Source organism: Lactuca saligna, chromosome 5 (genome assembly GCF_052625555.1).
Source record: "Lactuca saligna cultivar CGN05327 chromosome 5, ASM5262555v1, whole genome shotgun sequence".
Taxonomy (NCBI): Eukaryota; Viridiplantae; Streptophyta; class Magnoliopsida; order Asterales; family Asteraceae; genus Lactuca; species Lactuca saligna.
In genome coordinates, this window is record NC_136421.1 from 300,186,306 (window position 1) to 300,202,463 (window position 16,158).

Below are 16,158 nucleotides of genomic sequence, written 5' to 3' on the forward strand. Positions count from 1 at the left end.
TTGTAAACTGTTTGTGTGATCAGGTTATGATGTATAGTGCCAAATATTCAATAAATAAAACATATGCCAAATTTCATTGATAACTTTTAGTACATAACATTTAGAGGGAAAAGTTTGACCTCATAAGGGTCTACATTACATCGTTACAAAAGATAGTTTTTGGCATTACAAAAACCCTTTGAATAGTGTGATCACATAGTCGCAGGGTCGACCTACATACAAAGAGTAACACCAACGCATACTCCTAAAATTTTACTACCAAAACATGAGAATATTAATGAGTTCTAATCACTGCGACCCTTCTTTGATGGAGGCTGCGATGATGTCGATGCGCCCTGTAGTTCCGCCAATCTGCGTTCGGCTGCAACCATTCTCTCTTCGAGAGCCATGTATCTTTCCCGATACTCTCTTGTTTCTGCTTGAGCTGCGAGAAGGTCTTGGATGAGTTGGTCTCTATGGCGGGAGTCTCGTTCCAGGTCTCTGGTTCGATTAGTAGTAGACTGTACGATGGCACTTAACTCCCAGACCTGATCGGTCGTCGTCCTACCACGATCATCCATACTTGCTATTCGTTGTATCGTGACGGGGAGAGCTCTGTCAGCCGGTCCACCATGAGTGAGATCATAGTAACCTCGTTGGTAGCCATATGGTGACCGCTGGCGTTGTTGTCGGCTCCATCTTTCGATCGTTGTTACCCAAGGGGGTTCAGGTCCGTTGTATCCAAAACGGTGCGCGGGTACCCTCACGATGTAGGGAGGGTTGAATACTTCTGGTGGTTCCTCCGCTTCGTTCCCAAACATGACTATCTCATCACCTTCCTCTTCTTCCTCTTCGTCTTCATCTTCTTCTTGGTCATCTTCCTCTTCTTCTTCTTGTTCGTCTTCCTCCTCGGGCTCCTCCTCGGGATCCTCTTCGGGATCCTCCTCGGGATCCTCTTCGGGATCCTCCTCAGGATCCTCTTCGGGATCCTCCTCGGGCTCATCATCGATCCATCCCGCGTTTCCCTGATTGGGAAAATAGGGGTCCCCGGGTATGTGAAATCCTGCCATGTCGTCTGCACGAGAAATGGGGTTAAGAAGCACATATCGGAAAATAATAATCGGGCACTATAGAAACCTACAAATACTCCTATAGTATTTTTAGATGTTTATATTTGGTTCTTAGCGTGTTCTTTATGGAGTGTAATTAGGTTATCAGATTCGTCGCTTATTACGACCATTTCTTAGTGTGCGTAAGTTACTTCTTGGACGGATATAGTTGATCAGGCTATATCCCTCCCAGAACTGATTACACATGCTAAGGCGTACTAATAATGTTCGACTCCTCCTCTTTCAATTTATGTTCTCCTAAGATATGACACCATGCTAGTATAGAATGCATGTAAGTATACTTTAAAACAAGAAATTATTTGTTTTCTAAAAGTACAACTCGTTAAAGCATTTTAAGAATCAGAGACCTTTAGTCCCAAATGTGTTTATAGTTTGTATATCTTATGTGGTTTGACATACTTAATTCGCTATAAACCGTGCTCTGATACCAATCTGTCACACCCCCAAACCAAGGATGGCGGAAACGTCCGGGGGTGGAGGACTTCATGTATCGTATCATAACCACAATTTCAATAGTAATTTAAGCAAACACAACCAACATATATATAATTGAAAAAGTTACATCACTTGTATGAATTACATGTTTCAAAATCAATTACAATATGCTGACAAAATATGAAAAGTTTGACGTCTTAACGTCCCATCCTCAAAAGCACTTGATTACCTGTTCAGTGTTTTCCTGAGAATACGAGTTGTTTGAAAAGTGTCAACACAAAGGTTGGTGAGTTCATAAGCTTTTATTAATAAACTTAGTAGAAGTCTATCACATGTAAATGTCGTGTTTGTGTCAGAAAAATCCGATATTTTCCTTGAAATCCGAAAAATGTAGCCTTATAACCAAAGACTAAAATGTATAAGAAATCATCATTTCTTAGTAGAAATGTCGTGAGTTTAAAATGATATGGAAAGTAAATTTCTTTATCAACCTAAAACCTACTTCGGTTTTATGAAACCCCGTAAACTTTATGAATTGTTATCTCCCTAGGTGAGTCGCTATAATCATACTGTGACTATGTGAACCTGCCACAACGTTTCTCAGGCGTCGCGAAAATGAAATGACATTTGTCACCCGTAGACCTGCAGGTCCCACTGTAGCTAGCAGCAAGGTGTGGGGTGTCAAACCCAATATAGATCTATATACAAGTATCACGTTCTCCCTCAAGGAGATTTTGATTATAACTACCAGGAATTATATCCCACACTCGGACGTACGGGGAGAGAGAGTCTCACAACATAGGTTAACAAGTTTACGTGAAATGTGTGTGGATATAAATCTTTCTTGTATGAATGTACCCTTTTTGTACGAGTGTGTTGAGTGATGTATCATAAACTATACCTATTATAGTTTATCTAAAATGTATATAATATGTATGAATTCTTTTTATGGAAATGTATTAGTGTTGTGAATTTATCCAACTATACTTTTTATAGTTACATAATACGTGTTCTAAATGAATGAATAATATTTAATATGAATGACTTAGTTTCAGTTCACAATGATAAACTAACAAGGAAACACATTCAAATATTAGAACTTATGATTATACACTTTGCTCAACATATTACAAAGTGTTATGATATTTACATGCTGTTGGCTAACTTTAGCAATTCTGCCCAGTTTTGTAAAAATCATAGAAAAATCATACGAAGTCGAAAACTAGATCCGTAAATTCTGAGAGTTCAAAAAATGTGTCTAGTTTACTCATAATTTTTATCACGATTTTTAATGACCTCCAACTTGGGTGAAAATGTCCATAATCACAGACTGGTCCGGATCGTTGTTTGAAATGATAGGCAGTTTTGTAAAAATCACCATAAATTGTAGAAAAATCGTATGGAGATGTGCAAGTAGTCATTTTAAAGCTACAAACTTGAACTATTTGCACCTTGTACAGTTTTGAAAACAAAAATGTTTAAGATGCCCAAAACAGTCCGTGAATGGAGTTGAACTTTTCTGATGAAGGCTGTTAGAAAAATTTAATTATGTTCTTAGTGTTTTAACTTGTATTCCCCCCCTGAAAACTTGAGAAAACATGAAAATGTAGGGGTATGGACTCACCTTAAGTGATTTCAGTAGGTAAGTGTTGAAGAAGAGAAGTGTTCAACCCAAGAACACTTGAAGAATCACTTGAATATTCGAAGATCTAACACAATTATGAGAGAGTTTGTTTAAGATATCCATGATTTGAGTGGAAATAAGTGAGATAATCATAAAGAGAATGGATTATGCTTACCAAATGTGGAGGAAAAACTCAAGATCAGCCCTTGAATCTCGAATTTCTAGAGAGAGAAAGTGAGAGAGGAAAGAGTTTGATCTTCTTGTGAAATGAGAGCAAATGAGAGAAGTGAGGAGAGAGGATGAATGTTCAGCTCTCAAAAACGTGGGAAAGAGTGATAATTGAGTGGAAAGGACATTGATGTGACCTAGGTAAGGTGGGGAGGTGTGGCTGGTCATAGAGTGGGTGTGGGAGTGGTTGCTTGTGTTATAAGGTAAAGCAAAGTCAACACTCCACCTCTTTGTACTTTACCCACTTGCTTTCATTATTTAAATAAAGATTTTTATGAAAATATGATTAAATTGTGAATATTTAGGGTTTATTATGTTAAAATATGATTTTGGGTGAAATTCCCACGTTAAAATAATTAAAAACGGGCCTTAAACGCAAAACTACGCGAAAACCGGGAGAAAATGAGTTCCCAGCGAGACCTCTCGGTCCTAGGCCGAGGTTCGGTCCCTAGGCCGAGACTCGGTCCACGCTGAGGATTGTAGCCGGAAACGAACAGAGGGAAACGAAGGGGCGAGGAGGTGAGAAACGAGAAGGCGCGAACCGAAAGTGAGAGGCGAAGGCGAGGGTTCGGTCCGGCGATGAAAGGCGAGAAGTCAGAACCGAACGAACTGTAGTGAACAGTACCTTCGGTTCGGTTCTTCCAGGGCGAGGTTCGGTTTCGGTTAGTGGTGAACAGTACCTTCGGTTCGGTTCTTCCAGGGCGAGGTTCGGTTTCGGTTAGTGGTGAACAGTACCTTCGGTTCGGTTCTTCCAGGGCGAGGTTCGGTTTCAGTTAGTGGTGAACAGTACCTTCGGGTTCGGTTCGGCTCAGGAGGGTTCGGTTCGGCTCAGGAGGGTTCGGTTCGGCTCCTCTTGCTCTCAGTCCCTAAGAGGACCTTCGGGTCCTAAGAAGCTTCTCTCTTGGTTTCGGTTCCTAATGTCTATTTTTCTCGTTTTTACCCCGTTTTAAGCTGTTTTTGACACGGTTAAGCGTCGGAATGACCCGAATGATTCTAAAAAGTTACGGGAACTATTTGAGAGAGATTCGGGAGAGATTTCTCACACTTGGAGAGATTTGGGAGAGATTTGACATTCTTGGAGAGATTTCTCATACAAAGAGATATTTGCGAGAGTTTTCACATACTTAGAGGGATTTGGGAGAGATTTGACATTCTTGGAGAGATTTCTAATACAGAGAGATATTTGAGAGAGATTTCGCATACTTGGAGAGATTTGGGAGAGATTTGACATTCTTGGAGAGATTTCTCATACAAAGAGATATTTGCGAGAGTTTTCACATACTTAGAGGGATTTGGGAGAGATTTGACATTCTTGGAGAGATTTCTAATACAGAGAGATATTTGAGAGAGATTTCGCATACTTGGAGAGATTTGGGAGAGATTTGACATTCTTGGAGAGATTTCTCATACAAAGAGATATTTGCGAGAGTTTTCATATACTTAGAGGGATTTGGGAGAGATTTGACATTCTTGGAGAGATTTCTAATACAGAGAGATATTTGAGAGAGATTTCGCATACTTGGAGAGATTTGGGAGAGGTTTGACATAGAGAGAGATAGTGTGGAAACGATTGAGAGAGGTTCCATGTGGGATAGTTGTGAGTGTCCGGCATCGAAATGCATGGTTCGTGAACCATATTAAGCCTTGTTTAAGGATCTTACACATTCCCGATGAGTATGCAACATTGTTTTATCGGTCTAGTTCATTGATTAGAACTAGGGTTTAGGAAATTTTTAACACAAGACTTTTCTCAAGTGATGTTTTCCCATTAATATAGCAAGTTATACAGTATGAACATAACACAAACCCTAATACACAAGGTTTAATCGAGTTGACCGGTCTTGACTTGATGACTTGACTTGACTCAAGATTGACGATTGTCACAAAGCTCAAGAGGAAGCTTTAGAGAAAAGTGACCGAAAGGAAGAACGTTTGGGCAAAACGTTAGTGTTCGGTACAAACAACCAAGGGTTGAAGGTATTTCAAGATAGAATTTGGGTACCTAAGACGGGCGGAGTAAGAGATCTTCTGATGGAAGAAACTCACAAGACCATGTACTCGATTCATCCCGGCAGTACAAAAATGTATAGGGATTTAAAACCCTATTATTGGTGGCCGACGATGAAGCTCGATGTTGCTAAGTATGTGGATGGGTGTGTAACTTGTGCTAGGGTTAAGGCACAACATCAGAAACCGTATGGGAGTTTAGAACCTTTACCCGTACCCATGGGTAAATGGGAAGACGTCACCATGGATTTTGTGACTAAACTGTCCAGAACAAGGAACGGTCACGACATGATTTGGGTGGTCGTTGATCGCTTCACTAAGAGTGCGCATTTCATAGCAGCCAAAGAGAAATGGTCTATGGATAAACTTGCGAATTCTTACGTGAAGGAAATTGTGAGGCTTCACGGTGTTCCGCTAACGATTGTATCCGATCGTGATAGCCGTTTTACCTCAAGGTTTTGGAGGAGTCTACAAGAGGAATTGGGTAATAAGTTGTGTTTGAGTACAACTTACCATCCGCAAACCGATGGTCAGAGTGAATGAACGATTCAAACATTAGAGGATATGCTGAGAGCATGTACCCTAGAATTCCAAGGTAACTGGGATGAACACTTACCTCTAGTAGAATTCTCCTATAATAATAGTTTCCACTCAAGCATTAAGATGACACCTTATCACGCTTTGTATGGGGAAAAGTGTCGAACGCCATCATGTTGGATGGAAGCTGGGGAAAAGCAGTTTGTGGGACCTGAAATAGTCCATCAGACTGCCGAAAAGTTGAAAGTGATAAGAAAAAGGATGTGAGCTGCTCAAGATCAACAAAAGAGTTATGCTGACAAGAAAAGATGACCGATAACCTTTGAAGTTGGAGATTCGGTTTTACTTAAAGTCTCGTCGTGGAAGGGACTTATAAGTTTTAGGAAACGAGGAAAGTTGAGTCCAAGGTTTAATGGGCCGTTCAAAGTTCTTCAGAAGATCAGGAATCAAGCTTACAAGCTAGAGTTACCGGAAGAACTGGAGGGTATTCATAACACCTTTCATGTGTGTTACTTGAGAAAGTTCACGGGAGATGTGCCCGACATAATTCCGATTTTTGAGTTAAGGTTGGATGAAAACAAGAGGTTGATCGAAGAACCTGAGGCAATCTTTGACCGTAACACTATGAAGTTGCGACGCAAGATGGTTGATTTAGTGCTTATACGTTGGAAACATACGAATGGATCAAATCTCACTTGGGAAACAGAGAGTGACATGATGAGTCGCTACCCGCAGTTGTTTGGTGATATGTGATTCCGGGGACGGAATCATCCTAAGGGGGAGAGAATTGTAACACTCGTGTTTCTAGCCTAGGCATTTATATTGAGTTGATAGTCTGGGTTAACCTTTGTAACTCGTTTTGAAGAAATGAAAAGGAAATATGTGAATATTATGTGAATTATGTGTTTTATTCTTAATTATTAGGGTTTATTTAATTAAGAATAAAAATAAGCGTCAAAATTGAACTTTGAGATAAGCCCGATATCTTTACATAAACTTGTAGTGCTCGAAACAAGGATTTCGGGGATATAAAGAATACCAAAATCCGAGTTATAACGAAGAAGTTATGACCTGTCGAAGTTTCGCGACAAAACCGGCACGGTGCTGAATGTCGTAAAAAGTGAGTTTTCGATAAACTACTTTTTAGCCTTAGTAATCTAAACGAAAGTCGTAGTATTCGTTCAACCGAGAAATTCGATAAAAAGAACGCCCAAATCTGACTTTGTATGAGGAAGTTATGATTTTTCGAAGTTTCAGCTTAGCAGTAGACAGCTAAAAACTCGAATTTTAGAACGAACGATTTTTAGCCGACCCAACCTAAACGAGAATTGAAGGTCTTCTCATTAGGAGCACAACGGTAAAAAGTCTGACGAAAACGGACGTCGTATGAAGAAGTTATGAATTTTTAACGGATTTCCTGTCCCGACCTGTTAAAAATAATAATATAAAATTTAAAGTCAAAATTAGCCAACGAAGTCTAAACGGAAGTTGTAGAGCGTAATTTTAGCTATGCGTGCATATAAAGAACGTCAAAAATGGAGTTCGTATGCGAAAGTTATGGATTTTAGAAGTTTTTGCACAAAAACCGAGAAAATTCGCATATGTGGCTTCGGCCACGTCACCCTCGCAGCATGCGAGCCATGTGTCCGAAATTCTGGTGAGTCATGCGAGCCACGTGTCCGAGCCGGAGACCAAGCCGATGACTCCTCGCGTGAACAGTAGCTGCGTGTCCTCTTCTGATTCGACCAAAGGGAGGCCCAATCCGAACCTCGCATCCGGACCGAACCTCGCGCCAGCCTAGCTTCGAGCCTCGCACCTAACTCCGAACCTCGCATGTGCTGCAGTAGACCGCGGTCCAATAAGAAGCTGCCAGCGAGCCCTTCGCACGTGCAGTCCTCGTGCGAGCCACCCCCTGCGAACCCTTCGGATCTGCGACGCGTGTCTCCTTCCTGACCATCCGATCAGAAGCCTCGCCCCTATAAATAGAAGGGTGCGAGACCTCCTGGGTAATTTTAGAGTTTTGTCACTTTTAACCCCTAAACCCATATTTTCTTCATTTTAACATCCCGCAAAGCCCCGGTATCGATTGTAAAGCCCGGAATACCCTACGAAGTGCCCGAGAAGCCCGAAAAATTTATCTTTTCGGTTTCGAAGCCCAACTTTTGCAGAGCCCGGTTTCTCAATAAAACTCCCGATTTTATTAGAAACGATCGTTTTAGGAAACGAATTGCTGCCCGATTATCATCAAATCAAGTGAGTGTATAGTCACTTTCATTTTACACATAGATGTGAAGTATTTACCTTATAATACGTGCTATGTGTAGATATATTAATTGTTTATTTGAGGTAACTGTTGAGTTAATGTTTTATACAAGTTTTAAACTGTATAAGTAATTTTATCTACAAATATGTTTGGTAGAACATAGGTAGATAGTGATGTGTGATAAAATAAAATTGATGAGAGGCCTCGATGTGTTTTGAAATCTAGTCATCTAGCGGAGTTTGGATGACGACCACGGACTTTCTAGACAGTCCAATGGGAAACATTAGCAGGTCCGCAACCTGTAGGTGTTAATGAACTAAGAGTGTTCGTTCGTTGTACTCCATCCCCCTCATGGTTGCCTTTAGGACATGTATGGCTGAGGAAACCCCTTAGCAGTAGTGTCCATCCCGATGATATTCTTTAGACTAGGTCCCTTGTGATAAGTGTTTTGGGACGTAAAGTGAGGATAACGGGAACGGGTAATCAGGGTTATTGTTGATTGATGAACTTAGTAAGTTTATTATTATTCTGGGTTGAAAACCCTATATGGTCACCAGGATCCCAAGCCTGACCCACTTAGCTTTTTATGTTACAGGTAGTGGATCCCGAGCATAGTCGGAGGATGAAGAGAGATTTTTGGATTATAGGCCAGTAGTTGTAAATAACTGTTAAAAGGCTTATAGTGTATTGTTTATGCTTTTGATCTGTATCGGAACATGACATCCCGAGGTTTTGATATATATATATATATATATATATATATATATATATATATATATATATATATATATATATATATATATATATATATATATATATGGAAAACATATACCTTCTTATTGAAGGATTTTGATAAACTTTTATCATATTTTGTTTGGGGACCAATTCCGCAACATCTTTTAAAAAGATTTCTCTGATTTTATTTTAAAAAGCATAAATTAAATCGGTCTTTTCTGGCCGAGAAATTAGGGGATGTCACAGTTATCTCATCATCTTCTTGTTCAGATTAGGGTTTGATCTGTTTAGGGTTGTTCTATTCTTGTTGATTTTGTTCTGTGAAATCTTAAATCTGTTAGTTTCTTTATATACATTTGAGAGTGAGTGCTTATGTAGTGAGTTTTCAATTGTAAGTATCTTGAAAACCAATTGGATCTTATTTTTATTTAATAAAAGATTTGTTGATGTTGTGAATCGATTTGTTGCTTACATTTTTGACAAGCAGCAGCTATGGCAGAGACTCAAAGAAAGGCTGTTGCGGCTTTGACTGTTTCCAAGGAAGCAATCAAAGAAAGTCATTGGAGTTCATTGCAGGGAATGTAGTAAAACAGTTTAAAAATAAAAACTATAAATGGGACAAAAGAGAATGTGAGATGTGTTGTGTAGATTTTTTTTAACATAAACCAATTAGTGGATTAGCATAGGTATATAACAGTCACCACAACATTAGCAACAAATGTTTGCTTAATCACTTAGGCAAACTCCAATGACTGGATTAGCGCAGGTATGTATGGTTGTAGTTATATAACACTACAGTTAAATATATTATTAGTTTTAGAAAGTATTGTAATGTTGTAAATTGTAATTATTTGATATGTGCAGAATCGATTCTCACAACCGCATGATTTGCAGGGTCACCATCAACAAAAATATCAGGTGATTGAATATAATGTTTTTAGGTTTATATTATAATATATTTGTTTAATACTAATAAAGTTGCTAATTGAAAATGGTGATTGAAATTAGATCCTTGATTTGATTAACAAACACATATATTTGACAATTTTACCCTTATAGTTAAAGTACGTTTTTTCTAATGGAATGGAATGGACCATTCCTAAACAAAGGTGATTCATTCCATTTTGTTATTTTCATTGTCTTTTTTATTTCATTCCATCATTGATATAACCCTTGTGTTATTTATCTGATTTTTAATGACACATCTTTTTGACAATTTTACCCTTATAGCTAAAAAGAGTAAAGTAGGTTGTGATTTCCTTCAATTTATCCTTGTAGTTAGGATAATGTATCGAATATAGATAAAATTATAAAATGTTGAATACCAAAACCAAAAACTACAACAGATTCACCTGCATGTTCGTTACTTTTTAACGTGTTTTTTTTTTTGGTTTTCAGTCTACGAAGGTTGGCAATTTCAGTGACCTTTTGGGGGCAAATATTTATTGTCTGGATTCCAGGATATTTAATATTTTGACGATGATATCATATTATTTTTCGGTTTGTTATATGAATCTCAACAATATGTGAGTTTTGTTAATCTTCACACTTTTCCTTCCATAATTTATCCCACAACTTTAACGTTTTGTCATTTTCTCTCAAAACTTGACAAAATTCACAGGAAATTACAATCACAAGTAATCAGATTTTTTTTAAATAAGATTAATTTCCAGTTTCTCTATCCACTTTGTAGTCTTCTCTACAACAAAGGTTAAAAGGATTTCAAGAGAAATTGGAAGTGTCTTTTATGGAATTTCAATCTTGGACCTTACTTAGGAACCAATTCATTTCTAAAATAAGTTCTCAGCTCTAGGATTTCATGTATGTAAGTTTTTAGTTATGAAAACTTAGTTATCCAATTTGCTTTAGGCTTCACTATCTGTAATTTTATGATATTGGTAGCTATAGTTTTTCCAAATGAAAATTTTATAATTTTTGCTTCCGATTTCTTGCTGATATTTTCCATGAGTTGTAAAGTGACAACACCTTCTGTAAGGGGCTCAACAGATTCAGTATTATGATTATTATTTATAATGACAAATCTAATTTTTATGTAAAGAAATATAAGTACATTGCTATTATGAAAAAATGGACAAATCTAAGTCCATTGTTGCTATGGGTAAAAAAATGCAAAAACATCTAATCCGTGCAACGCACAGGCATCTTCCCTAGTTGTTGTTGTTATTATTATTATTATTATTATTATTATTATTATTATTATTATTATTATTATTTATAATGACAAATCTAATCTACTCTTAAAACTCATCTATGTCTACAGGGGCGAAACACAAACACTACAACTAAGGGGGCCGAAATCAAAACTTCATAATTAAACTATATAAACAAGTTTTATTTGGTTCAAAATTATGATATATCAAAAGTATAAACAAGAAAACTGATAAAGAATATTACATATTTTAATTCAAGCGTATGATATCCTAATGTGTGACTTTATGTATGAATTTATATGTAAAATAAATCAAAAGTTCTATTGATAATAAATTAATAAAATTAAAGTAAAATATATATAAGTATATTTACCATCTCTCTTCATAGATGTGTATAATGTGTAGTGATAATCATATATCACAAATTCTACTTTATTGATTATTGCTACGAACTAGGGAACAAGCATTAAAAACAATCAATATAAATATATATAAAAAAAAAAGCACCAGAGATATAAAGAAAAAGAGAGAGAAACAATACTAGTTACCTGAGAGAAATAAAGACCAAATAAGTGGAGCATTAAATCACACACGGGCGGATGTCAAATCTCAACGGTCCAGGCTCCGACGACTAGAAAATAGAAGGCTCCGACGACCGGGAAAGAGGAGAGAGATTGTACGGTACGAATATGGGGAACAATCCGACGACCAGAAAAGGGCGCACGACAACAACAATCTTAATGGGTGTCGTTATTCTGGTGAGTTTCAAGAAATAGTTTTCCGACGGCCGGGATAAACTTGGGATTTTAGGTTTACACTTTTCGGTTTGTTAAACTCAAACTTGGGTTAAATTGTTGTAATGTGTTGATTAGATTGCGAGTTTTTATAAATTTTAATAGATATTATGGTTCAAGGTTGGTTTTGATTTTGTTAAAGATATTCCGAAAATTTTGTAACCGATTTATGTTCACATGATATGGAAATCCGGGGGGGGGGGGGGGGGGGGGGGGGAGGGGGAGGGAGGGAGGGAGGATGTCATTCTAGATTTTTTTTTCCAACTTCATTATAAGATTATGTAAATATTAGTATAAAGAGGTCTAAAGGTGGGGAGGCCAGGGAGGATGTCATTCTAGATTTTTTTTTCCAACTTCATTATAAGATTATGTAAATACTGGTATAAAGAGGTCTAAAGGTGGGGAGGCCATATGTGTTTACGACGAGACTTGAACCTTCAAGAAGAAGAACAACTCTTGATAACATCGAACTACAAACACATTTGGTAATTTCTTATTCATTATAAGTCTATTTTGGACATATGATATACCAAAACGAGAGTGTTACGGAAGAAAACATAGATTTATAACCATCTATCCAATTTATTAATGTTTAGGGTTTGAAATTAAAAAAAAAAAATCATTTTTAGAAATCGATTAAAAGTTAAAACCAACTTTTCCAATATATTTGATATGAATATATGAAATGATATGTATTATTTCATATTTGCTCGCATTTATCGTCTAAATGAAAATAATGAAAAATGAGTAGGAGACCAATATAATATGCATATAGTTCTGTCTATGAATGATTGAACATGGTTGATGACTTGAAATGACATGTTAAGCGGCATGCATGATGTCGAAAAGCGAGTATGGTTTGATTGACTTATTTTGGTAATCCTACTACCATCAATATGTGTATGTCGTTATAAAATTCTAATGAAATGTTTGTATTTTCTAACACATATTGTTTTAGATAATATTATGTTCTTATTATTTTATACTTATGATAATATCAAGTTATAACCACACATTAGTATTTAATATTTAAACAAACCGACTTAATCAATAAAGATTAAACACATAAATAATCAAATGGGTACAGGAGTTGACCAACTACCGACTCTAAAATCATCCACACATTCACGGCCTTCAAATTCAAACATTCAGCCGTCCCCCAACTGCTTTGACCGTTGACGATGTTTTCTAGCCCACAAATTATTTTACTTTATATACAAAAAAATAAAAAATAATAAATCTAAGTCTCATAATAATACGATAAAACGGATATAAGATGGTAGACAATTTTAGTTGTTTTTGAAAAAGACTTTTGTTTAAAAAGAAAATAAGAAAAACATGCTTGTATGAAATAATATATCTTGCAAATTAATCATAAAATTATAAAAGAAACTTATATATTAATTTTATTATCGATTTAATCATTATATTTTTTTATATTCAATTAAATCATACAAACCGATAATCGTATTCAGTTTAATCATTTTATATAGTTAACAGATAATCAAACTTTTAAAAATTATATTTTTAGCCCCTATATTTTAAATTTTTTTAAAAAAATTGGTCTAAAATTTACACTTTTGACCTAGATTTTAAATTTTATTACAAATATGATCCAAAATTTACCCTTTTAGCCTAAATTTTAGAATTTTTTCATAAATTCATCATAACTTTAGTTTTTTACAACTTTTTTTCTCATTTTTTTTTCGAATATGTTTTTTCTTTATAAAATCATATTTATACAAAAAAAAGTTCATATAAAAAAATCTTATACTTTTTATATAAAAACTTTTTTTGCAAACGAAATATATATTTAAAAAAATAGATATTTATTAAGTGTATATATATATATATATATATATATATATATATATATATATACACACACAAATATGTTTTTATAAAAAATGTATACAAACACGTATTTTACAAGAAAAAATGCATACAAACACTTATTTTATTATAAATACATTTGTGTACAAACACATATTTAAGAAAAGCTGTAAACAAACACATATTTTCATAGTAAGCGTGTCTGTGTTTGTGTGTGTGTGTATATATATATATATATATATATATATATATATATATATATATATATATATATATATATATATATATATATATATATATATATATATATATATATATAGACACAAATAGTTGTGTATCTATATTTTGTTATAAAATAATGTTTGTATAGATTTCTTTTATAATAAACATGTTTGAATGCAAATGTATTTATTATAAAATAGGTTTTACATATATATATATATATATATATATATATATATATATATATATATATATATATATATATATATATATATATATATATATGTTTGGGTGTGTGCTTTTTTTACAAAAGCAATGTATACAAACATTTATTTGGATGCATATAAATATATTTTACAAAAGAAATGGATACATTTACTATGAAATAGGTATTTATATAGATTTTTTTTTTACAAAAACGTGTTTGCATACAAATGTATTTTTAATAAAACATGTGTTTGTATATATGTATATATTTTTGTAAAATACATGTCTGTATACATTTTTTTATAAAAACATATTTTTATATATTTATGTACTTAATAAATACCTATTTTTATAAATAAATATTTCGTACTGAAAAATGTTTTTTTAAAAGGTTTCTATATAGAAAATATAATAATTTTTATGTGAACATATGTGTTTTTTGCGTGTATAAATATGATTTATAAAGAAAAACATATTCGACACAAATTTTTGAGAAAAAAAAGTTGTAAAAAAGCTAAAGTTAGGATGAAATCATAACAAAATTCTAAAATTTGGGAAAAAATAGTAAATTTTGGACCAAATTTATAATAAAATTTAAAATCTGGGTCAAATGAAACACCCCGAAAATACCACCCAAAAAATTTTGTTTGAAAACTTTACTAAACCATAATATCAATTACCAAAAGATAAAACCATGAACCATGTATCTCAAAATGTCATAATAAATTTATCAAATCGAAACTAGTGTCAAAATCTTATAAGAATATCAGAGTCTGTCTCCCAGGCTAAACTGTGGTGTGTGTCATGTCATCATCCCGAGCCTTTCCCTTTGCTAGCTAAGGTACCTGAAATCAAAAAATAAACTGTAAGCACAAAGTTTAGTGAGCTCCCTCAATCTACCACATACCATAAAATAACACATAAAGCAACTACTGGGCCTTGCCCACTGCATCGGACCAAAGTCCGGAAACTGCATTGGACCGAAGTTCGAAACTAACCAGGGCCTTGCCTTCTGCATCGGACCGAAGTCCGGAACTAACTAGGGCCTTGCCCTTTGCATCGAACCGAAGTACGGAAACTGCATTGGACTGAAGTCCGGAACTGACTGAACATAACATGGCATAACATAACTACTAGCATAAACACATATAAGACATACTGTTGGATTAGTGTCTAAGTCCATAACTATTTTGGTATGTACTTGACCCGATGGTGCATGGTCCTTTTGGGTTGCCTTCACCGAAGCAACTTGATTGGAGAAATATATAGAGAGAGAGAGGATAATATGATTTATTAATATGTTATAAGAATAATATATTAAAGGAGAAATCATATTTGTTTAATTATTATTGGTCAATAATTAATTAAGAATTAATTTTGTGATCAAGTGTAATTAATTAAACTAGAAGGGCTGAATTGTAATTATGTGATAGTTACAAAATAAGGCAAGGATTATCTTAAATATATGGTGAACGAATTTAAGGGTATAATGCCTTAGAATTCGACTAGGATAAGGGTTTCTAAGACTTATCTTATGGTTGCTTGGTGGACAAGCAACTAGATAAGGATAAGGACTAAAACCCTAATCCTAACCCTATATAAAGACCCCTAAGGCCTTAGAATTCGTGGACTTGATCCCTAGAGTATCTAAGGACGAATTCTAACCTCTCTCCTCTCTCTTTATACCTTCTCCATTTGCTCTTGGTGTGTGTAAGCCATTAGAGGAGTGACAATTGTGACTCTAAGCCTTCCAAAGTCAATACAAGGAGATTTGGGATTGTTATTGCTACATAAGAATCAAGGTAATATTATAAACCTATTCTTATGTTAATATGATTACTTATATGCTAGTATTAGGGTTTCTTTATGTGTTCATAATGTTGTGTATCTAATAGTGAAAACATAGATCCAATTCTAGGGTTGCATGCACACATATGATTGTTTGTATAAAAAGCAACAGTGGTATCAGAGCCATTGGTTTTGTTTTCAATTA